The sequence below is a fragment of the Furipterus horrens genome, unplaced genomic scaffold (assembly GCF_987537825.1).
Source record: "Furipterus horrens unplaced genomic scaffold, mFurHor1.1.pri manual_scaffold_10, whole genome shotgun sequence".
Taxonomy (NCBI): Eukaryota; Metazoa; Chordata; class Mammalia; order Chiroptera; family Furipteridae; genus Furipterus; species Furipterus horrens.
Window position 1 is genome coordinate 8,030,122 of NW_028327180.1, and position 26,913 is coordinate 8,057,034.

Below are 26,913 nucleotides of genomic sequence, written 5' to 3' on the forward strand. Positions count from 1 at the left end.
GGGCCCACTCTTCAAAAGATAATTTGGATTTTTTTTTCCTGCCCCTCATAATAGTAGCAACATGTATAACAATTGAAGGTTGAGTTTATTTACTAAATGAGCCCAAGGAGCTGGGTTAAGCAGCAACAGTCTGCTATGAAGAATTATTGCCTCTCTCACCCACAAATGTCTGATTAACTCATTGTAAGTCTTGGTCTTCTTATTTTATTGTAAATTATCATGCCATTAATTAACAGTGCTAAGTATATTGTATTTTCTCAACATGTTGAAGTAAAGACAAGAACAGCAAGACATATAAATAAATGTCATCACTAATTAATGAGAAGGAGGATAAGATATTTTGTTCAAAATCTTAGGGTAAGGACATTAGATCTGTGCTTCAAGAAGATAATGGATGTCTTTGGAAAAAATGTGTGGTATCTGGAAATTATATAAATGTGTGCTTCTACTATGCATGCATAATTTTTTAATATTATATTTTAAGGATTTTATAACACAATATCTTGAATAATCCCTGATGCAGAGTTGGAAAATTATTGAGGCTGTGTTACCATGGCATCATCCATAGCGAAGTCCTGGCCCTTGCACTTAGCCTAACTTTTAGTAATAGTTATCTACAAAAGTAAGGAGATATAGTTGAAGTACTTGCAAAATGACTTGATTGGAAGACTTCCCATGCCTTATGTTAACTCCTTTTCTGTACTGTTATAATTCAATAGTGCTATGAGACCTTAGAATTTAAAGTATAATTTCTCCTGATGTAATATCATTTCTTCATGATTTTAGGGCTTTTTTTTTTTTGTGTGTGTGTGTGGTGAGATTTTTGCTTTGGCTATCTAGAGAACAATGATGCTAAATATCTGGGTAGTACAAAGATTAAACTAGATGGAGAGATGGAAAAACCACGATCATTTAAATTTTTCCAATTTTAATTGTAATTAATTTATTTACAATTTTCCAGGTTAAGAGGCAGCAGAGTATAGGGATTAAGAGTAAGTTATTTAATTTTATGTGTCTGTTTCTTCATCTCTAAAATATAAATTACAGTAGTAATTCTTCTGATAGGCCTCTTGTGAAATTTCAAGGAGTTAATAAATATCTCTAAAGTGCTTTAAATGGAGTCTAACACAGAGGAGAACTCAATAATTATTAGCTATTATTTATCATAAAAAGTTATTAATAAATGCTATTATGATGATAATAAAGTAATTAATGAACACACAAGATTGAAAATGGAAGATTATCTAAAACACCACCTTTAATTTGTGGAATTGCTTACAAAAACCTTGGAACATGAGGAGGCCATTATCAGTGTGGTATTCTTCGTTTATCTGTTTAGAGTGAAACATGCCTTTCTGAAAGATATTGATTAGCATTATCATCCCCACTTTATTATCAGCAAAAGGAACTATTAATTGCTTAAATAGTAGCATGGAATACTGGAACTTTCCATCAGTGCAAATAATGACATACTTCTTTGTAAACAGTGATCTTAGATTTGGATATTAATTATAGAGGTGCTTGGTCACCTTCCAACACTTAGAGTTAAATATTCTGAAAATTATACAATTGTAGTCTTCAAATGATATCTGAATTATTTTATTGTAATTGTATTTATCACTTATTAAAACAATCAAATGCTTTTTTGATTTAATTTAGACTTAGCCTGTGTCAACTTAGAATACTTAGAATATTACAAATAAATAAGTAAATAAATGAGAAAGGAAAACATAAAACTCATCAAAAACCAAGTTTAATAAAAATAAAACTATATGTTTTAAGCTTAATAAAAATTAAAAAGATAAATATATTATGGAAGATATATTTTAATACCTTAAAAGATGGTGTATACAATTTTATTCTATCAATTAAATTTACTTAACAGGAATAAATAATATAAACTTTAGGAATATATACTTTAAATATGACCTCAGAATTGCTTTTGGAGAAGACTGTTTATAGAACCAGGTGTGAGTACTCTTTATTTCTGTTAAATGAGATGATTCTAAAAATATTTATATTGTTCTGGTTTACTAACTACCATGTAACATATAATGTAATTAATACACAAATCTAATTAACCATAAATATAAATTTATTTTTATAATTAATGTGTTTAAATATAAATATTGCTCTTTCTGATAAAGTGATAATCACCTGTAGCTCGAGTTTTAAAAGAGGGGAGTTTCTTGAAGACAATTTTTCTAATACTTCAATACATTTTTCTGAGTATGCCTTCTCTTGACGTTGTGGTTATGTTCTGAAATTGATATTTATTAGTTATTGATCTGTTTATTTTATAAACTTGGAGTCCTATGCACCTTTTTTTAAGTTTAAAAACCCATTTCCTAGGCAGAAACTTTACATCCCTTTGCAGAACCTTACATGCACCCCTCCCTTCCTGTCACCATTGTGCAGTGATCTGAGACCCTAGCGGTGATCTCCTGGATTTCTGTAGGGGGCCACCAGATGAGATGGGCTACCTGGGAAATAACTCTTCTCTTAAGAATTAGCCGTTGGCATATCGGAGACAGCCAAGGCCCTAGCTGTACCTCTCCCAACAGCATGGCTCACTTTGTATTCTGGTGCCCTGCTGTGGGAAACTATTCATGATGAATGCAGTCAAAATGAGGCTCACTGAACATGTGTAAGAAGTTAATTGATATTAACATGTATAATTTGAATAAATTGTATAACTTATATAAACGTATTTATTCTTATAATTCCTAAATATCAACCTGTAGTCCAACAAGAACATACTAGAGCAAAAATATTTTTCTTTTATTGTTATCTTACATTTAAATAAAATACTATAATTATTTACAATTTCATATTATACATATTTTAATCCAAACTATTATTTTAAATTAAGTAGTTTATCTTAGTTGTCTATGTTCTACTACTTTAAGTTTTCATAATATATTGAAGAATCCCTTTTCAATACTAAACAGCACTAAGAAAGAAACCTTGAAGTTTTTTTTAACACATACAGTGACTAGTGGAGAACTGGGTACAATCTTTTCAGTATAACAGAGTGTCACCTGCCTTCCTGAAAGATCCAGTATGACCAGCCGCACGTGTGGACCCAGTGTGAACCCTGACGATGACTGGCAGACACCTCAGTGACAAGCCAGCAAGTGCCCAGAACGTGGCCTGTGATCGAAGGCCCATCCTCTAGACACTAAGATGCTTAAAATTCCCCTGGTACCGAACCTGGGAAGGTGGGAGTAGAGAGGACATTTTGAAATGGTGGAAGCAGACAGGAGAGTCAGAACTTTGAATGACTAAACATTGCTAAGTGAGACTCTTTAAAAAAAAAGTCAGAGACACTAGTCATCCTTAAACCTTAGGCTTAACCCATAGTAAGCAGACAAAGGGACCCACGCACAAGAAAAGGTCAGTCACAGACAGCAAAACTTAGGTTTCGTTGCACATATAACTCATATTGTTCCACATATGTAATAGTTAACACAAGATTTTGGAAATAATTTTTAAATGAACATATCCTTATTTTTATATGGACTTGAAAAATGTTATAAACATTTATAAATATAAATGGAAAATATTTTCCAAATGAATATATTTGTTTAATTTATGTGTCAATCTAAAAATATTTAAGATGGAATTATATTTTAAATTATTTTGAAATATTAAAATATATTTAAATATTTTAACACAAGGGATTCCTAGGTAATAATCTTTTAATGCCTGCTAGCTCTTCCTATATAACAAAGTTCATTATATAATTTTTCTATATAATTAGCTTTTTTAAACAGATGTCTTAGACCTAGGTATGATAGTTTAGTATCTTACTACTTCAGTTATACACTAGATTGATGTGCAGGTAAAATAAGGGTAATAGGCTTATTAATAAGAAATAAAAATTTCAGGTGTTTTTAGGATCTTGGATATAATAAAATATTAAAATTGCTGGTACTTTATAATTTCAAACACATCAAGTGTTCCCATAAGGAGTTCGTGTAAGGTGAGCGTGCAAGTTTATATGTGCCGTGGTCTACATAGTATCAGTAAAATAGTTAAATATCAGGAATAAAGGTAATGGGTATTTAACATCTCTGCTCTTTTCCTATTTAGATAATCTTTTCTTTAAGCTTAGAGATATTTTTCCTACCATTGTGGGTATTTAAAACTTGATTTTTATTTTGATAACTGGATGTATTACTTACATATTAGATATTTTTCTGATTATGAAATTAATGTTTCATTCTTCATGTCATCTTCAAGAATGAAATTAAAACTACCAATAATAATATAATTACCCATCTGTAAACACTTTTCATATTCCAGTCTATTTCTTTTTTTTTATTTGGAAAAAGTTTTAAAACAAAAGTTATTCACTTAAATTATGATTTTTCCTCATATCATTGGGTATTTTCTACAATATGACTTTATAAGACCATAGTATCAACTTCTAAGAATGTATTTAGTGCCCCTTGCTAGGTTACTGCCTAGAATATACAAATATAAATACTGTTAGATTAAAAATAAATAAATCTTTAAATGTGGACCTGTGATAATTTCCTAGGGATAAATATCTAGATATTACTATTCCAGGTTGACATACGAGAATTTGAAATGTTTTGATAATTAGTTACAGTTTGCCTTCAGAAAAGATTATACCACAGTAATGTTTGAAAATAATAATTTCACCATATGCTCTATATCACTGTGTTATCAATCAGATTTACACCAATTTTGTAGGTGAAAATGATATATTTGTTTATTAGTACATTGTAATGACTACTCAAGATGTTAGATATTTTTATTTTTATTTTTAAAAAGATTTTATTCATTTATTTTTAGGGGAAGAGAGGAAGAAAGAGAGGGAGAAAAACATCAGTGTGTGGTTGCCTCTTACACACCCCCAAGTGGGGACCTGGCCCACAACCCTGGCATGTGCCCTGAATGGGGATCAAACCAGTGACCTTTTGGTTTGCAGGCTGGTGCTCAATCCACTGAGCCACACCAGCTAGAGTGTTAGATATCTTTAAATGTGTTTACTCATTTAGGTTTTTTATTTTATGAATTTATTTACTTAAACTATCTATCAATTCATTTATTATCCAATTTAAAATTGAGAATGCCTTACATTCACTTTGTAAGCTTTTTCTCATACTAGTATATGAGCATCTGAAATGGATCAGATAAATTGACCCGGCCTTTGAGTTGGGAAGCAGTTATACACAATCTGTGGTCACGGAGAATTGGTTTTGGTGGAGGCCATGCGCAGCTCTGTTTACAGGAGCATGTGACAGTAATGCCAGCAATACATGTGCCAGTAATATGCATCCCAGTAACACACAGGGGGCACTTCAGGTGCCTTTGGTGTTTATTTGCCTGCATGGTAGAATTCCCAAGTGGAACCCCAACAATATCTCCATTTCACATGTACTTATGCCATGTGACCCAGACATTCAGCCATTGGTGAGGGCTCCCAGCTTGCTCATAACCACTAGATTGGGGTGAAAGGGATGCTGTGTGACTTCTGAGACTAGGACATAAACAGCAATGCCACCTCTGCCTGACAAAAGGGGATCCTGACTCCTGAAGTTTTTGGCCACCAGGTATGCAGGACAACCCTTCTGAGGCCACCATGCTGGGAGGAAGCACAAACTTGCTCGCATGAGAAGACTACATGGAGCGGTTCTCACCCACGACCAGAGGCCACCTGAGGAGAGAGAGGTACCTGGCTAGCTGCTCCAGCACCTACACGTTAGACTCAGCCCCCCTGTGCCTGTAACCGCAGGGCACCCCGAGACACAGCCGCCACGCTGCGCCCGATTCCTGACCCACACAAACGGTGAGACGAAACACATCCATTTGTGTTATTGGAACCCAGTTTGTTTTAGGGTCTTTTGTTATTCAGCATTAGTGACACAGAAGGGCTTTCGTCTAAGCAAAAACACAGTTTTAAATATCGCTTAATTCAAAATATAAATTAAAAATAGAACAACTCCTCTCCCACATTCTGCCGCGCTCCTCACTTCACGGCGATCTAGTCTGTGACGGAATTGTGTGCCGGGCGTCCTTCCTCTGGGTTTTGATGTCACTCCGCTTTGATGCTTAAGCTGCAAACCCTAGAATACGTGTTTCCGACCTGTTAAACCTCCTGAGCTGTTATTTTCATCTGGGTGTTCCTTTTCACTGATAAATCCCTGATATCAAACCTCAGACAATTCTCACAGGAAGGAGAAGCATTTTTATTTTACTTACTGGGACCTCCAGCTTTCCTTTCTTATTCTCTCTTTCTTTACTTCTCAGAGAATTATTTCCAGAGTGCCTGGGGCCTCCATCATTCTTTGACTCCAACCCTTTCTATGGCGCCCTGGACATTATGAGACTGTTACATTTAATAAACTTAACATACAATGGTTGGGTAAAGCAAGTCTGGATCTGTCCCGTGTATCTGCCTTCCAGGGCAAAAGAAGCTGCCCTTTGCCTCGGTGAGCGAAGAGACCCCTTAAAACCAAGAAAATGGGCTTATGGCCCAGGATACAGTCAGACCATTATTGAGATGGAACCCCAGGTGTGTTTGCTTGTCATCGAGTGACTTAAGGTCTCACTAACCTCTCTTGCCTGTGATATTCTTTAGACAACCACAAAGCGCCTTTGATTTTCACACATACACGTATCTTCCTTCATTTCTGTTATCTCTTTGCCACCTCCCCGTGTAATTGTGCTATCACCCGTGGGCTTCCCACCTGCCGGAGGAAGGCTCTCTCCGACTTAGAATGTTCTACAGTGATTTATCCAAGACAAAGAACACTATACCTTCCCACTAACGATATGCTTTTCCATGATTAAAGAAGGGCATTTGGGGATATCTTCGTTCTTTTCAATAGATTCAGAAGTGTCAGAAACTGGAATTGAGTTCTATACATCTGACAGCTTAGCTCGAGCTCGTAGAGAAATCTATGCTGTAGTACGTAGAGACTCCCACAATACGGCACACGGAGAGCAGGCCACACGAGCAGACGCAGGACATGGAACGATCAGGGCGTCAGTCTCCGTGTGCAACGGTACAGAAAACACAGCAGAGCCACTTCTTGCCTGTGTGTTTCAAAGGCTGTGGACTGCACTGAGACTTGCAGCCCAGAGCAGCCCAGGAGGCCCTTGGAGACACAATAACCCAGCACTAAACTGAAGCCATTCTGCCTCCTCAACTCTGCTGCCATGCGGGTCTCTACAAAAGACCGCAGTGATTTTCCGATCAAAAGCTTCTCCCACGGAACCCATCACTCAGGGAAACGGAAGCTGCTGCGTGCACGGAGCTCGCAGAGTTCAGAGACCCTCTCATCCAGCTAAATGTCATCTGAAACCCGGCGAGAGTGAAGTTCATTCTTCAGAAATGCATTCCTAGTGGCCTCCATTCAAGTGCAAAAGAGAAAACAGCTGTTCATCTCTGTCCTGAGTTCAGTATCATTTTTATTTGCTACACTCTGCACATTATGCCAACATTTTCAGTACTTTTATATTTGTGTGGATCTCCTTTTAACTGCATTTTCTTCTTGCTCTATATAGTGTGTTTACTTAATATAAAATTTTGTTACAAATTAATATTATTATGAACAATGTAGTTATGGCTTACAGTTCTGTCCCAGTGATTGATACTCCTGAGTACAAACAAGAACGCAGCTACAATTATTTGATTACCGTATTAAGATGTTAAAATAGCGTTGTAGGAAGCACCAAACTAAATCCAAATATTTTTTCCATCAGATCCCTCATGGAACTAAAGCAAATTTTATCTTCAGTAAGACTGAGGTACATTAAAAACTGGGTGTTTTGAGTTGAGGGAAATCTTCACATAACACACAAAATGTTAATAGCACCAGATATGAAAAATGTGATTTCTTTGTAAAGTTAATCAATTTTAAATATGAAATTATTACCCATTGTTTTTCTAAGCAATTGACTTACGTGACAGTATATCTGAAACAAGTGGACAAGAAAACTGATTTTGTTGTTTGTATTTCATTCATAATAAATGGTAAGAGAATGACAAGAATGAGGTGAAAAATGGGAGGAATATTTATGGCAATTTTAAGTGCCACGATGAGTTGATCTGAATAGCTTGCATCAAAGAGAAAATAGACTCTTTAATGATCCCTTCCCTGACAACTAACAGTAACATCACTTGTAGCGGTGATGGTTAAAATTACATACTTTCCTCTTGGAAATATACATTCCCTGAGAACAGCACGTGTAGCCTTTCACCTCATGATAAGAGGGAGAGGAGTAATTCATCTTTCAGTGAGCAATTTCTGTGATGAAGAAGAAGAATGTTCCTTAATAAAAATGGAAGAATAGCAACAAAAAAAAAAATGTCATACTAATTACTTTGGCAATATCTAGTAAAATGATTGCTTTGATTTTATGTAGAGTAATACAGTGTTCAAGATAGTCACTTATTAGGACCGTTTATCCCAGGGAAAGAGACTTTTATTGGTGACAAAGGGCTTTTAACAACTTGTTATAAAATTATGCTTCCTTGAATAAATGACACAATAGAATGCACTTGTTAGAAGTGCAAACAAATGGCTTTTAAACTGCTGCCTTAGGCTGTTAGCGGTTGATAACTAAGCAGGCAGGCCGGTGCCACCATGGTTCCCCTGTCGGTGCAGGGCTAGACTATGGGGCTTTGTCAGGCCATCCATCACAGCTTGTCACCTGAAGACATAAATAAAAATTCAGCATTTTCCCAGATCTATTAGAAGGCTGGTATGTCTATTTAAAGTCCTCATGGCAAATTTATGGCTTAAATTCCGTCTTCTAAAGTGTATGCATTAGTACCAGTGCAGGCGTAGAGTCAACATTCATTTTGCACACTTAAAACAAAATGGACCAGGGAAATTAGGTCCAAAACGAGAGCACCAGCTACAAAAATATTGGTAAGAGCCTTAGATTTTATAAATCATTGTAATTGGACAGATCAATGTGTTAATAGGGAGGAATTGCATCTATAATGGCTATGTAGAATCACCAAAATGTCACAGGAAGAAGGAAGAGAATGTCCTTCCTGTTCTTTCGAAATATTTTGTTAACGTGTGCTCTAAGGACAAGTATGGGTTACAGAATTACTTTAGAACAGAGGTCTACACATTTTTTTTTCTCTACAAAGCAGCATGAAAAATGTTTTAGGCTTTGCAGGCCACATATAGTCTCTGGCACACATTCTTCTTTGGCTTTCTTTCACAACTTTTAACTATATGAAACATTTTTTCTCAGTATATCGACAGTACAAAAGAAGTAGAGTCTACTGGCCAGATTTGACCCCTGGGTCATACTTTGCAGATACCTCCTCTAGAAAATATACAAATGTATAGATATTTAATGGAAAGGGAAATTTTATAAGTTAAAGGATGTCCTTCTTGCTTTTGCAGTGTTGTTTTTAAAGTAAAAAGAATTCCATAAAATATGCCATATTTCCTAACATGAGAAAAGTAATTATTAGATATAACTTCTGGCATGCAAGTGCTTTTTAAACCAAATTAGCATTTCTGGCTATACTTCTGCATCTTGAAAGGGAGAGTTTAATGCAAGTTGGATGGTAGTCCAGGTATATATTGTCGCTTCAAATGGTATAAGAATAATTTACAGACAAAGAATTAGATTTAGCTCAACACCAAAAGCAACTCTTTGAAAGAAACAGTGCTGAAAGGGCTTCAGACATGTATATTTTGGTGTGAGATTACAAGTCATTTATTTTAATATGTGTCGATTTTACTGATGGCATACAAGCAGCAACACAATAAACTGAATTTTTAATTCCCTTTGAATGTTGGTGTGTGTGTTTATCATAGATGTGTGAAATACAAAAAATAACCAGCTTTATTAGATACTTTGGGGGGGGGGTGAGGCCATGAGTAGGAATTAGGTAATCCAAACTGAAGAAAGCTTAAAGAGCATATTTTAGAGGACACCATAGGCAAGATGTGGTTCAGTTTCAACATTTGCTGAACATAGATACTCCTAGGTAATTTGCTGAACTTTATAATTTAACACTTAACCCTAAAAGGCAGGTCACAGTCTCAGGATCAGGAGACTGAAAGAGTAATTTCACTGCCTAACATAAATAAATAACCAGTAAGTAGCAATCAGGCTTTGAAGACAGTTTTTCCCTGAATCCACAGTTGTATTTTATTTGTTTATTGATTGTTCTTTTTTTTTTTTTTTTAAGTAAACTCCCCAAATATTATTTTTTTCAAAAGCAAATAAAACACCCAGAAGTCTTAAGGGAAGCACAAGTATAATTGTCTAAAGTTGGCTAAAATGATTCCTGGGTTATGTTCTTGTGACTACCAATTCTTCCTCACCACGATCTGGGCAGCCCAAGGCCCTTGAACAAAGAAGGCAGAGGGCCTCCACCATCATGAGGCAGAGACAAGCCAAATCCAGATGCTATCTTATTACTTATGCTGTTGGTGATGTGGCTTTGATGAAAATGGTCAGGAGAAAATACGTTCCTTCCTTATGGAAATATTACTATTTTACAAAATTCTTACATAAAGATCTATCGGTTTCTTCTGGTTTAATATGATTTTGTTGTTGTTGTTCTCTCTTGCAGATTCTGTTCTTGTCGTGCCAAAGTAGGCTTTGATGTAGCGGGAAGTCTGTAGAGCCTCTCTCAGTTTTCCTAATCTTCAAGTTGAGCATGCATTACTTTTTGAATCATAATTTATGTTCAACATCTCCTTACCCCAACCTCTAATTGGATTGGGAACCTCTTTGCTGTTTCACATAGATTACATTTTATCCCCTCACTTCTTAGTTTATCATTGTCTCCTTTCCTTGCCCCAAGTCAAACTTCTACATAGACTTCCCCAACAAAACCCTGGAAAGAATGACCTTCCACCGTCTTTTGGGGAACATTTATAACATTCTGTGGCAGGATTCCTGGGCTGGTCCCTGGAGTGAAAGTTTGAATAAGGGACCTCCTTACCCATGATTCATGGTTAATTCTTTTTAACGTCACCACACAAAGTTTAACCAGGCAGTGCAGCAGAATATGGAATGGAACAGGTATTTTGAAACCTTAACTAAGTAACATTTCAGAAGGAGGAGAAAGGTGGAAAAGAGAGAGAGGGAGAGAATTGGACTTCTTCATCGGCTGAGACCTCACTGATAAGAAAAACACAGACACACGAAGAATGTGAGGAGAAATGTGGTGGGTAGGTAATGCTGCTAAGCTAAAAGAGAACTCTTTTAAATGCAGTGTGATTGATGTCATCTTAACAGCATGCCCTCAGCAGGCACATCTTCACCTCAGGATGTTATTCCCAAAGGCTGTGTTATTATTCTGCCCTTGTAGAACTGCTTCCACAAGGGGGTTCGATTTCAATCAGCTCAACAATTATCTCTGAGTACTTTTAAGAGGCTTCATGGAAGTATTTCCATTGAAGTTTCATGCAACTCAACAGGATTTAAGGAGGGTGAGCCACTTTCACAGAGGGCCCATAAGTATAACTTCATTTATATTCCCTACAGAATTCACGTGCCCAGCAGAGACGTCTCGTTCTGAGGTCCAGACCTGTACCCTTGCACTGCTTGCAGGACATCTCTCAGCTCCAATGTGGCCTCAAAAGCAGCATGCACAAAACAGAGCATCCCCAGGCTAACTCAACTTGTAGTAATCTGTATCTGTGAATGTTCCCACCATCCTTGAGAGTTATGCCAACCATAAGCATAATAGTCATCCTTCAGAGCCAAAGGTTTACTTATATTCTTGGATAGATGAAATTGTTATACTCCAAATGAAAGATTGTATCTTGGGTAGGAATGTTGACAGTATGTATGGAAATAAATGATCATATAGAAAAGACTGCCCTGGCTGGTTTGGCTCAGTGGATTGAGCGTCGGCCTGCGAGCTAAGTGTCGCTGGTTCGATCTTCCAGTCAGGGCACATCAGAGAAGGAAAACTCTGACTCCAAAAAACCTCCGCTGCCTTGCGGCATACCTCTTCAGGGGAAAGGCTAAGGGAGTAAACCCCGACAGAAAATCCGGAGCCGGAGTCCCTAAGGCGGTTTCACGTTGTAGTCAACACCGGCAACTCCTGCGGCGCACCTGAAGCCAAGCTGTATTGACTGCGTCTTTCCCTTGGACCCTTCAGCTGCGAAGAGAGGGGGGGTCTGCTGCATGGGCAACAGCAGACCCTCCATATCACCCTGCCCAGGCTCTGTAGCTTCAGCTTCACTGGAGAGGACACTCCAGCGTCATCGCAAGATGTCGATTCAACACGGGAGGAGACAGATACCGTGTCACTCCCGAGTCGGACTGCACAGCCATTCTCGGCGGTGCAGATAGACTCTTAAGAAGCTACACCATCGTCTCTCGAGATGGACGGCTGCCAATGACGACGATAGAAAAGACACTATTTAACAAACCTTTATGTAGTACTTTCTAAGTTCCAGGTTCAATTCCAAGTATTTAAAAAAATATTAATTTCCTTAATCTTCAGAATGACTCTATATCTACAATGGTTGTTCTTACTGTGCATGTAGATAAGAAAAATAAGGCACAGAGAGGCGAACTAACTTGTGGAAGACCAAGAAGCTAGTTTGGGTTAAGTAGTACATAAAACCAGACAGTCTTAGCCAACCCTGTGTATTGTCTCTTGTACTGTTTACTATAGCATAAAATTTACTAACACTTTTGAAGTTTACAATGAAAGGATTTTCTTAAAGAGTTATTCTCTAAATTTTCAAATAAGTGATTTTCTCCTCATTCTAGCCTAATTAGGTTTTTATGTACTCACACTAGAAACTATATTTGTAATAGAATCTTGAAGTCTGTAGGGTAGAAGAGAACTGTAATAGAGTCTATGAGTCTTATATGTATCTTTATTTTAGCCATTTCACTTAATGGATGACCAAACAATGGTGTTGGCTCATGCCTAGGGCACCTTTTCCTTTAGAATGTAGTAGACTCTATATTAACATCTATAAGAGCTTTTGAATATGTTAGTAACGTATTAAGTTAAAATAATTCCATAAATAACTGAAAATGATTGCAAAATTTTTCTAGGTCTCTTTCTACAACCTTAAAATTAGCTACCTATTTTTATTAAGCTACATAAAGCTATAAACCTGTTGTATTTTTCATCTTTGGGAAAACAGAATTTTTAGTTCCCATTAAGAATATGCCAGTAGAATACAATTTTTATTTCTCATTTTATCACAACATCCAAGCGATTACTTAAGTTAGTGTGCCCTTCATTCATCAAGATGCAATATTATGATTGAAATATAGATCTCAGATGCAAGAAACTCAGAACGCTGATCAAACCATGGCAAGATCCAATCTACCTTTTGATGAAAATGTTTCCTTCAGTAAGAAGATAGTACTAGTGTATTCAGAAACAAACGAATCTTTTTAAATTCCAGAATCATGCAAAACAATGTGTTTCAGAAATGCTATATTAACTATTGTTTGGAATATTGCATTGACAAATGCACAATGTAATCAGAGAGGAGAGAATCTGAGAGTATTATAAAGACTTTGAAATATCCATGGGAAAATAATAAAAGCCTTAAAACAGGAAGAGATTCAACAGGCTCTTTGCAGTTAACCTTTAAAAATGCTATTTGAAGCTATTGAAAAAAAACCTATACAGTAGTTTAAGAAAAATGTGTCATTATTCTAAAAAATAGTTCTGATTGAGCTCGTTTTTTATCTGGTATATATGCACACTCATTTCTTGAATAAGGTGGAAAGGTATTATTTTTCTCAAAATGAAAAACTATGAGAAAAGAGATTGTCTTTATTCTAATAAAGAGCAGAAATACATAGCAACAATTACCTCTACCACCATTTCTTTATATGAGTTTTATTTCAAAACTTTTCTGAGCACTACGTTTTCTTACCCCGCGTGTCAAAAAATTCACATAATCAAGAATGCTAAAAAGTAACGATACCAGATTGTCCTGCTATGTCAATTGGTCTTTGAGGAATTGGATTTGTTCATCCTGCTATTTTCTGAAATTATCTATTTAAAAAACATAAATCTACGAAACAGAAAATAATTTTGTACCAACGAATATAAATACATTTCATATACCAAGTATGTAAATGACAAATCTTTTCAACAGGAAGTTTAGTTTAAAACTTCGGAAGTTTTCAGTTACCTTTATCTTGCTGCCAGTTGCCTCGCAGCACGGGAAAGATCTAAGAGAAAGCCAACATACAAATAATAAGATCAGACATATATATTTTTAAAGCTTGAAAGTATTTGCATTTGTTAAATATTTTGGAGTTAGAGGAAACACGTGCTGTTGGTTCTCTGCTGTGTCATACCTTACTCTCTGTGTGCAGAAGCAGCAGCCTTGCGGGCTGGCTACTGATGCTGTAGCATTGCTGTCGCTGCTCGGTTCTGCCGAAATCCTCCTGTACCCGCAGGTACAGCCTTATCATCGGAAACACTAACGCAATGTGGACGTGAAAAGGGCAGAATGGTTCCATAGCAATTCCTGAGATCCTTCTAAAGCAAGTCCATTAAAGCCACGTAGTATGTGCAACGGGTGGAAATTAAAGCACGCATCTCAGTCGTGGGTTCTCAGAGACCCTATAAAACACAGGGACCTATAACAGGGGTCGGATTGCTCAAGAAGAACATCACCTCAGAGCCTTGACAGCTTAACCATCATTTAAATAATCCTGCTTGAACGCCACTGAAAATGTAGAAGTCCAAGTACCAGCACCAGAGGGACAGAATACAGAAGTCAGAGTTAATAACGTTTATTGTTCTTTCACTGCGTGCGGACTTGGGGAAGTGTTTTACCTTTGCTCATTTCTACCTCCTACACCTGTACTCACACATGCACAAGCACACATTATCCTCACCTGAAATGTTACAAGCAGAACATAAGCGTGTTCATATCTGATTGTTAAGTTTCCATTTTTACACCATGCAAGTTGCTTTATAAAATCAAAGCAAAGTTCAAAACGCTTCAAGTAAAACATTACGTTGCTAGAGAAACTCATCATCCCTTAGTTAAAGAGCAATAATCATATGTAGCATGTGTATCGCAGTGGCATTGGAAACAGTATTTTTGCTTACGTTTTCACGTCATGTTTACAAGACCCCTCTGAATTGGTGACCATCTCACAACCCATTTCACAGACAAGAGCGACGCTTCAGAGTGAAATTAAACAGTCCGTTGAAAGACAAGTCGCTAACAAGTGGTGGAAGCAGAATTTTAGATGAAATGCTCTTATTACCAAGCCTTTTGGCTGTCTTCACATCAATATCTCACCAATTTCCATGGAAACATTTTAAATGAGGCTTTCAAAAAGGCATCTGTCCTTCTGACTCCTGGTCAAGGAGTGGTTGGAAGTGGCAGGAGGAGATCTCGTTAAGTAAGGGCTGCCGTAGGCCTGAACAGGTTTGCTCTCAGGCACAGGGATGCTTATGACATAACTACATGGGGGTAAATGTCGTCTTGTGCATTTATTAATTTATCCCCATCTACTTCAGAAAAAAGTAAAAAGAAATGAAGTAGAAGTGTTACTAAAAGCAGTGGGGCCAACACAGAGAGACTCATGCACAATTAGGCTAAGGGATATTGCTGAGAATAAGTACAGTGCTAGCTTCACTTTCATTTCCCTAGAAACCCAGGGCAAAAAAAGTGAAAAAATAAAAAGTCAGTTTGCACCTATTAGGTACAATGGGTGCGACACTGTCACTTTTTCATACAGAAAACATATCAGTCGACAAAACCTGATACTAACTTGAAATATTAATGCAGCTTCCTCAATAAAGAGCACGTAATGCAACTTGTGTAGGCTAAGACTTTTTTTTAGAAAGTGAAAGGTAAATATGGAAGTTCTTCTATAAACAACAAAATATTAGTCAAAGATGGTATGATTAGACCGACTGCTGACAGAGGTGTCTATAGTGGAGGAAAAATAGTTAATTCTCATTGATAATGATTTCATTTATCAAGTATTATGAAGACTTATTATATACTGGCTTTTTGTAAGTTATCTGCTTCCAGATGTGAAAGGTAAGAATGGCCATACCAGAACCAAACTGAACTATGTATATTAAGTAGTTCATTCTTCTACTTTTATGAATGCTCTACATCCTGTGGTCAAGGGCGTCGATGCTGAGTGAGGCTGTGTGAGAGAAGATACAGATAAAGAAAAAAGTGGTAGAGAGTGTTAGTACTGACAGCGATGCGTGCTCGCTTTGGGTTTTGTCTTGGGCAATAAATGTTAGACGTGACCATTTCATTATCTATATATGTATCTACCTCTCTATCTATCACCTGTAATATCTATGGATCTATCTCTCTATCTATCATCTGTAATATCTATGGATCTATCTCTTTGCCCATTCACTTATTCCCTTTGAAATCAGAAATAGCAAGTCTTTCTATGCATATCTTTCTTCTGAACTATGCCGAATAAAAGAAAAACAAACTAGTATCTAGGTAAAGCAGCGTTTCTTTTATAGGGAAGAGTCAACAAGACGGCAACAGAACAAAGCAAAACTCAAAGGAAGAAAAGGAACTGGTGTGCAGAGGTGGGACGGAGGGAATAGATGGGTGGTGGCCGTGGATGTGTGACTGTGACTGAGGACAGCCAGCTCTCTGAGCAGCTTTAAGGCTCATGCTGAGGGTGAGTCAGGGGGCCTGCAGAAGCAGAGCAGCTTAACAAAGTTTGACTAGCACACATTTTCTTTCCATTGATAAGTGGGGGCTAAAGGTTGAGGTCATCTTTTATGAGACAAAGAATGAGAATTTGGAACGTCTAGTCTGGTCTTGGCATAGCAACATCCCTGGGTCTTATCTAATTCATATGGATAAGGATGTTACTTTGCAGTAAGCTGCCTCCTGGAACATAACAGAGTGGGACAATTTTCTTGTTTATAGGTTCCCTGGGGTCAAGTAAAGTTTAACATCACTGAGTCCTTTCTCTGAAGTAGCTTAACTTGTTTTTAAATTTTTTTTTTTAACAGTGACTCTTTGTCTTCTGACATTAAATAAGTATTGTGATTATCCAGCTTTGAAACACACTTTTTTATTTTCATAGGACTTCAAAAAATAATTCTCTAGGTGTCTATGACTTGTGACTTTTAGGTATCTTTATACTATTATTTTGCTGGGGAAATAAAAGAAAATGTGTTTGATGAAATTCTACAAATCAAATAAAAAGACTTTGGACTTTTAACAGCTGAGATAATGATAATATTTTGGTCTCAAAACCCTTTACACTAGGAGTTTCTAAACCTTTGAAGTTATTCATTAACATCCATAATTCCAGCTACTTTTCCTCTCTCTCATGAGTTAAAAACAATTCTCCCTGTTACATTTCATTTGACCACCAGCTTTAGGAGGTCAGAATGTCTTCTCTTGCGCATACTTTCTTTTTATCCATTAGGTAGTCTAGTGAAAAACAGAAGAACTGGAATAAAACCCAATTATTTTGTGCATCTAGTTTCTTAATTTCTTTCTAAAGTGACAGCCAAAGTCATAAAGTCCTTCGCGAGGACTGGGGTGTGTAAATAACTCAGTGGAGCTCTGCATGCACAATAAGGTCAATAAATGGTAGATGCTGATATTCACATCGTCACAAACCTGCGATGTAATTTTACATATGGAGAAACTGTAGCAGGTGATACGTCTCAGGTACATGGCAGGAACAAGACCTGCATCTGTGCCTGCCTGTTCTCACAGACTAACGTCATGTTGACTCTAACATTCTGTAGAAACACTGACCAGATGGCTCTTCCAATCCCAGAGGGATTAGTGGCCAAAATATGTCTGTTACAGGTAGCATACATCTGTTTATTTGAGTTACTGTCATTGTTCAGTCATCATGTATATTATTCACATAATGAGGATTTGATTAGCCAAAATAAGTTATTTGTTTTAAAAACTGCAATAATGGAAGCCTACTCAGAATAGAAACACTGATACCTATGAATAATGTATTATCTTTATTTGTTTTCCACTGCTTTTCCAAACAGAGATTATGTTACAGAAGGGAATCACAAGTGAAAGATAGAAATATCTGTCTTCATCAGAGCTATCTCTGTTGAAGCAAAAGATTAAGAATATTAAATATTCTCTCTACTTGAAAATCAAACAGTGACTCCCAGAAAATGTATTGCTTTCTAAACTCTCTCCAATTGAGGCAGAACATTTTCTTTCAATTACCTCAGAAACAACCTCTCATACAAGCTTCTGCTTCTGTCCCCCAATCACTATGACTCCTTTGCATGAATGTTGCTGTAATGCTTGTCCAGATTAACTCTGAACTCCTTTGTAGACAGTCTAACAAGTTGATTGTAATATTCCTGTTCTATGAGCAGACATGTTGAAGATGTTGATTGTGATGATTACAAAGGGATGTTTGCCTAATAACATATAAACTCTACATTGTCTTGTTCATTTTTAATGTTATATTTGACAATAAAAAGTTATATTACATTATTTTTAAAAGGACATTATAAGTAATTATATTTCAATAAGTTAGAAATTTTAGCTGAAGTGGAAAAATCTCCTAGAAAATGCAATTTACCAAAAGTAAGCCAGAAAGAAATAGAACACTATGCCAATCCTATATCTTTTCAAATAGAATCTGTTAAAACCTTGTAATTGAAAACTAACAAGTAGACAAATACTTCATGGCAAAGTTTATTTACAGGTAAATTTAAAGATAATACCAACTTTTCACAAAAAGGGGAGAAATTTCCTCCACTGTCTAAGCTCCAGTGATTAGAATGTAAATCAAATAGAAAATAGACATATTAACAGAAGAAAGGGATTGTTTTGCATGCACAGGGGGTGGGCTTTGCAGAAAAAAAAAAGAAAGAAAACCTAAAAATAGTCAGGCCCAGGTGCTTATATGAGGGGGGACCAAAAAACAAACAAACAAACAAAAAAAAAACTGGAATTGTTTCCTGGAGGGCAGGCCCCTTATAGTACAGGTCTCCCCCACTAGCTGAGTATTTTAGGAACCCATCTGTATCAGTGTACCAGCTGGTGTTGTTGTGAGAGGCTGTGTCTGGCTTCTGTGTATTTTTTTTTTAAGACTCTTTCAACACGTTTTCCCATTGCGGAGAAGTTATTCAAGGAGGTGGCTAGATATTAATAAGGGAAGGGAGCAAAGAGAATCAAACATTAAGAAGCCTAATAAACGGGGAAGCTAAATCCAGTACTGGGCCTGCTTCACCAGGAAGCTACAGCTTCACAAACTCCCCAGGGAACCATGGTCTGTTCCAGGCAGATTACTGGGAAAAGGGATAAAATAATAAAGTGGAAATTCCTTTGCTGGGCACATGCCTCATAGCGGCCAGGATAGCGCCGAAGGAGGTGCTTCTACTATGAGGCAGGTGCAGTAGGAACTAACAGGGCCATTATAGAGGCCAGTGAGTCTAGCTGGGGAAAAGGATGTAAATGGATAAGGGACACAGAACCCCTACATGTCTAGGGAATGGATTGATTAAGGGGAAGAAACAGCAGAAGCCTGTGAAAGATCAGGAAGTTGACTGCTTAGTTTGAAAGAGAGGCTAGTCCTTCCCTAACCTGAGATAATATAACCCAAACTTAACGAAGAGCTCTGTCTCGGTCTCTGTCTCTGTCTCTGTCTCTGTCTCCCTCTCACTTCGTAACACATGCTTGCCTCCTTCACGGACAGGTTTGCTTTCTGAGCGGCCACGCAGGTCTAACAGCCGTGTGGGCCAGGGCCCAGCCAGCCAGAGCACAGCCAGGAACACAGACTAAGCTAGCTGGTGGGAGCAGAGGCCGGACTGATCTGAACCAGCGGCATGGAGCTTTTGCACAAGCCTTTGTACTGGGCTTGATGAAGATAACGTTGGACTTTTTACACCGTGGTTGGGGCTGAAGCCAGGGCAGGCCTTTGTGTTTCCTTCAACTTCAATAAACCGTACCACACCACATCCTTCTGTGTGTGGGTCCTGAAATGCTCTCCTTGTGACTGTGACAGGTCCCCGTTTCCACCAGCAACAAAGTGACGAGTCACAGGGAAAGGGTCTGGGTTTTCAGCGACAGTAAGTTGTGTGAAGGCAGATATATGGGGGCAACAGAGGGAAGGCAAGAGTATTTCATAGATTTGTTTGTTCAGACTTAAGTCAGTGCCATCTCCAGTGATTAATCACTTCCATTCAGGGCTCATTTCTATTAAGTTATTCTTGCTCTGGTATGGGAGAGAAAGACACGTTTACAAATAGGAATTCAGTCAGAAAGGGGGAGAACAGAGGCTTCCTCTTCAGTCTGCTGTTTCTTTATTGCCTTAAGCTCAAAAGAAACATATGCCAATGTGGCATATTGTGTGGTGGCAAATTCTGACCCCCTTCACCTGTTTTTGGTTTGCTGCCAAATGTACCCCAAATTCAGTGGCGTAAACAGCATGAATTTATTATCTCACAGGCCTCCAGGCAGAAATTCAAGATCAAGGCATCGGCGAGACCGGTTCCTTCTGACCCAAGAGCTATGACAGGAAACCAGCTCTCTGCCTCTCAGCTGAGCCTCTGGTGGGGTGCTGGCAACCTTTGGCGTCCCTTGGCTCATAAACGCATCACCCCAAATGCGGCCCTCTTCCCATTGTATCCTTCCTCTGTGTGTGGCTCCACGTCCAATTTTCCTCTTAGTATAAGGATACCCATCCTATCGGAACAGGGCCTCCCCTAATGATCTCAATCAATTAAACCCAAAATGATTTCTGTGCTCCAAAATTGTCACAGTTTAAGGTACTGGATGTTAGGACTTCAACATGCGTATTTGTGGAGTACCCAACATTAACCTCAATTATTTTTCCCTTTTACACCCAGTTCATTGGGCTATGCTAGATTGAAACGCTGGGATTTAATGATACAGCAAAGGCTGTGGGGTAGGTTTTAGTTAGACAATAACAACATGAAAGTGATGGCTTGGAAAGGTGGATTGAAGGGAAATCTACAGACAAGAAAGGCCACCATGAGTGTGATCACGGGAACCACTATATATTGGAAGTAAGGTTTCTGCTCTGATGGAAAACTAAAGCAGGACAGAATTTCATCTGTAATTAATGAAGTTGTTGAAAAAGAACACACACACCAGGATAAAATAAAAGTGACTTTTCATTGAACAAGCAGGGTAGGAACTCTTTGATTTCTTCTCCCCACTTTGAGGCTTTTGACAGAGGGAGAGGAGAAAGAAGGTCAGAACCCCATAGACAGAGACAAGTTTAGTGGAAGTTTAATGGGCAAATATTTGGGAGGTTGTATCCTCACAGCCAGTTATGACAGAATACCCAGAATGCTTTTCTCCTGTATCATCACTATTTAATCCCTCAAATGTCCTGAACTCTACCCACAGTCACCTTATCAGAATGGATTTTCATAGCTATTAATAATAGCGTTATACTCCCTTTAAAATGTAAATGGGATTTTATACTCTAGTCCACTTTTGTATCCCAAACACCTAGGAGAATGTCTAGAAACTAGTAGATGCCCACAGTGTGTTGAAGAGGTGGCCTTGGTCATAACAGTGCTGACTGGATTGTGATGAAATGGGCAGAACCCAAGCTTTACTTACTTTTCTTATCATTTGCTACACTCTTGGATTTAGTATATTCTCAACTTTTATTCTTCTATTTTTTCTGTCAGTCATTACTTACTTCTTTCACCTTCCTTTCTCTGTCATTCCGTATTTTTATTTACTCTGGGATACTTTATTTCTTTCTGTCTCTTCTCTCTCATTTCCAATTTTTGTAAGTTTTTAATTTTTTTCTTTTGAGTTTCATAAGTGTTTTAATATAGATCCCAGATTTGTAAGTGAAGTTGACTTAGAGGGTTGGTCCATGAAGTACAAAAAACCCAGTTTAGCCCAACAAGAGCCAGGGCACATAGCAGTTAAGAGCAGAATGCCCAATTTGGGATTCTGGCTTGTGGAAGATGGGGAGTCTTTAAACAACTTTACTACATTGAGCATCAATTACTCATACGTAGAGCAAAGATAAGGTGACTGTCATACAGAATTGTCCTGCAAATTGTGAGCTGATGAACTCATGCTAAGTTTGTGTATCAATTTCTGGTACTACAGCAAGCTTTCAAATGATGTGACGTATTATTTTATTAAGACCTAGAGGACAGACTAAGGATTTAACCAAATTGGTAGCCCCTAATTAACTTGGTTATCAAAGGGCCATTCTTTCAATACATAGACGAGAGAGCAAGTAACAATTGAGCATGATAGTGTCATGAGAGCAGTGTTCATAAAAAAGCAATCTTCAGTTTTGACCTTTTAAACATTTCCTGGTCTGTTGATGGCTATAAATTATCAAGTGGTTACACCTGGCTTAACTTCCTTTTGGCTATTACTGTTTGATTCCACAAGTATTTCCAAATCAGTCACTGAACTACTAAAGCCATGCCAACTGGATCCAATATTGCATGTTTAGAGGTATTTATTTTGTTATATATGTGAAATCTTGCCTGAAATATTTCATACAGAAGAACAACATATGTAAACAAAATAGAGTTTATGAATATTTTTCAATTATTATTAAACTATAATACATGCAATAAAAAATCAAATATGAAATGTCAATAGAACTAGACTATACAGATATAAGGGAAAATACTACAGTATTGCCTAACAAAAATGTTTGCAATGATGGAAATATTCTATATCTGCTCAGTAAAGTTTGGCATCCATTGATCATGCGTGACTGTTGAGAAGTTCAGATGTGACTAGTGTGACTGAAGAATCAAATCTTTAACTTAATTTAATTTAATTACATTTGAATTTTTTAAGTCACAGATGGCTAGTGCCTACTGTATTGAACAGTGCAAGTTTATAATGTCAAATTTGTATGAGAAGTTCTTTGATGTCAGTACTTATGATTTGGTCAACAAAATTTGTTTCACAATATGCAGATTCTTGTAGAATTATAAGCTTGTTTTGTAGTGATTGCTATAGATCTTGATATATGTTGACAACCTTAGGGATATTTAGTTTGTGAGTCAGTACAACTAAGTACGCTACATAAATCACTTTTTTCATCATAATGAGTCCAATTTTGTTTTTAAGTAATAATTGTGATATTGTATTTACTAAAATACAGTAAAATATATTAATGAAAATCTTTTGTTGTTTATTCACAACCAATTATAACTTTTTAAGTTCCAACAATCTAGGATGCCCTTGTTTCATACTGAAAGTCCATAGAATTGAGGGAAATTGATACTGGGCAAAATACTTTCTTCCAATCCATTCTAGCTCAGTTCATTATTGAAAGAAGAAATGACTATACTTTAATTATTAATATCTATTTTTAACAGCATCTCTTTCACCAGGGAACTTTAGTCTAGATAGAAAAAATTTTAACCCCAACCAAAATCTACAGAATCCAAAATCTGGGGTTGCGCCCAGTTATTCATAGTTAACAAGATTCCTGGTGATTTCAGTGCATGCTAATACCAGAGTACAACCACAAAAATCCATTATGTTAAACCCAACAGTACACTATTTTGGATATATTTGCTATTTTTTACAACAGATATTTATGCTAAGTGTCTACACTTGAGATAATTGAAATTATTAGAATACTCTCAACAGTTTGGGCTGCTATAACACACAAACAGAAAAATACCATGACAGGTTAAACAGCAGACATTTATTTCTCAGAGTTACAGAGGCTGATAAGTTCAAGATCAAGGTGCTAGCTAATTCAATTCTCGGTGAGGGCCCTTATCCTGACATGCATTGCAGAGGGTCCCATCTGGCTGTGTTCTCACATGACCTCTTTTTGTGCATGCAGAGAGAGAGAGAGAGAGAGAGAGAGAGAGAGAGAGAGAGAGAGAGAGAGAGAAAGAGAGAGAGAGAGAGAGAGCTCATGTCTCCTCCTCTTCTTATAAGAGAATTAAATCTATCATGGGAATATCACCCTCATGACTTTATTTAAACCAAATTTCCTCTAAAAAACCCAGCCTCCAAATACTATTACATTAAGAGGTTTGGTTTCCACACATGAATTTTAGGGAAACACAAACATTCAGAACATAAAAAGAACCTAATATTATAAAGAAATTCAGCCAGCTATGAGGTTTGAACACATCCTACTGCAATATTTCAATAGATCTTCCTTTAATGAAATATCAAAAAGTATCTGTGAGCCTTGAAATTATTATGTAGATGTCACATTTAAATTGATTGTAATTTAAAAAACCGAGTGACTAATGAAATAAATCTAATTTGTGCTATAGTTGAATGAACAAAAATTTTAGTTGTATCCAAAATTTCTCTAATTTTCTGGGTATGGAAATAAAATATGGCTGTTTAAAATTTGTATACAGTTCTCTCATGGTACTATTTATTTAGTGAAGATAAAAATTAATGCTTCCCACTGTTTTAAAATCATAGTCGGTCATTGTATTAGAAAAGTATAGAATCGTTTGAACCCTGAAACCTCCAAAAGCATAGAATGATTTTCAATAAAAAGTTTCAAAATTATAGGAAAATAAATATAGATAAAACATGCCCTCAGAGGATTATGTGTTAGATGTGTGTATTAGTTTTCCTAGCGCTGCTGTAACAAGTTGTCTGGTTGGTTTCAAGCCACAGAAATGTATTACCTTAGAGTTCTGGAAGCCAGAGGTTCAAAATCAAGGTGCCAATGGCCACACCACCCCAAAAGATCTAAGGGCAAATCCTTCCTTGACTGTTCTACATCATGGTATCTCCCAGAATTCTTTAGCTTCCTGAATCTCTATCCCCACTTTCCCATGGCCTTCTTTCCTATGTGTTTCTGTGTGTCTGTTCTCTTCTTATAAAGACACTGGTCATTGAACTTAGGGTCCACTCCGAATTTAGTATTATTTTATCTTGAAGTCCTTAAAAATGACATCTTCAAAGATGCTGTTTCCAAAAAAAGTCACATTCTAAGACACCAGATGGGAAGATGCTGTTTCCAAAAAAAGTCACATTCTAAGACACCAGATGAACATGGATTGTTGCAGAACATTATTCGATTCAACACAGTGGGCAAAAGGCTGGAGGCTATATTTTAAAAGGTTGTACTTATTAATAAAAATAGCTTCTGTAGAGAAACTGCTCAAAGCATATAAAGATATATTGTCCATGCTAGTCTAGTTCATTTTATGTAAATCACTGAAATTCTAGCCTTTGATAAAGAATGCTCTTCTGAAAAGTAAACATCATTTTTAATTTAAGCTAATTTGATCCAGTGTCATTGCAGCTCATTTTTATAGCCAGCAACATGGTTGGCCACAGAATATAGTTTAAACTTTAAGAAATATCATTAATTTATTTTTAATATAAAAATACAGAAATGGTAAGCCAACTGCATGGGGAAAATATCTGTGTATTACTCTATATTTTCAAAATCCTCACAAGCATATTTGTAAATTTTGAAATTCCATTATTTTTAGCCCATAATAACATAAAGACTGTTATAATTATAGGTAAAAATGTAACTTCTAATAATGGTTAAGGAATTCAATGATGGAGGGATAAAAAAAAAAAGAGAGAAAAAACTCAAGGACATGAACAATCATGTGGTGATTGTCAGGGGGAGGAGAAATGGGGGGACAAACGGTGAAAAACACACAGTACAGTGTACACATGGGGTGTTGTAGAAATGCGCACCTGAAATCTGTATAATGTTAACCCCCAATACATTTAATAAAAAGGGAAGAAAATTAAATTTAAACAGCATGTGGTCTGATATTTTCAGATACGCTTATTTATGTGCCACTAGACTACAGATAATATTAATAAGTTATATATAATTCACACTGCTGATAGAATCCTTTACTTAATTAATATTTTTGAGTTACACTCAGCCATCATGCAAATTATAGGCATACACATCTAGTAAGTGGAAGGCAACATACAATAGAATCAACATGCTAATACAGGAGTCACGTAATTAATAATGTCTAGAAGAAGTGCAGGGTTCCTTAAAATGTGTAGAGGAGGTAGAGAAGAAAGGCATTGCTGAAGACTTGAAAATGAGTTATATGCCCCATCTAAGAGCATGAAAATACAGAGTATTTTAAATAAACTAGGAACTGGACAATGTAAGTCTTTTCAAGGTCTTCTCTCTGAGACACTGATGTGCCTATAAATAAAAATAGGAGAGTAAAACCAGCAATCCCAGTACGAAATGGTGAATCTTGTATCAGAGACATATCTAGGAACAAATCCAGGAGCACCAGGGCAGACTTTCTTGAAGCAATGGAATCTACGTTGACAGTTAAAAGGAGCAGATGAGGCTTCCTAGAGAGAGAAGGCACTCGAGAGCGCTTCATTCAGAAGGAACAACCGTGTGCGAAATTACCTGGAGAGGAGCTTACTTAGTTCACTGTATCGTGAAGGTTGGGAAGAGTAGCACTAAGAGTTGGAGACGAGAAGGGAAATAGGACCCTTATCACGAAAAGCCTAGTAAATCGTGTAGTGTTTCATTCTGGAAACATTGGGGAGCCAATAATAGAGTTTGCCAGAAACGTGACATGATCAGATTTGTACTTGAAAAAGGACGTTTTGGCCCCAGGATGGAAAATGGATTCGATTTGCAAATACAACTGGAAGCAGAGACACTGGCTGGAGACTATTAAGAGCCCTTCTAGCCAGAGACGCCTGTGCTGTGGACTAAAGGCTATCCATAGAAATGGAAAAGAAATAGACCGGCGTGAATCCTATTCAGGAGACAGACCTGCCGCAAGCTGGTGATTGATTCCATGTGGGGGAGAAGGAGGAGGAGAGAGTAGAAGTTGGATGATACGTCGTTTTCTGGCTTGCAGAGATGGGTAGATAGCAGCGCCACTTCCCCCGAAGGAGTGGGAAGAGTCGAACATGCTAATCGGGGTTACAATTTCTCTCATTCGATTTCCTTCCTGGCATAATTCCACCGTTCTGAATTCAT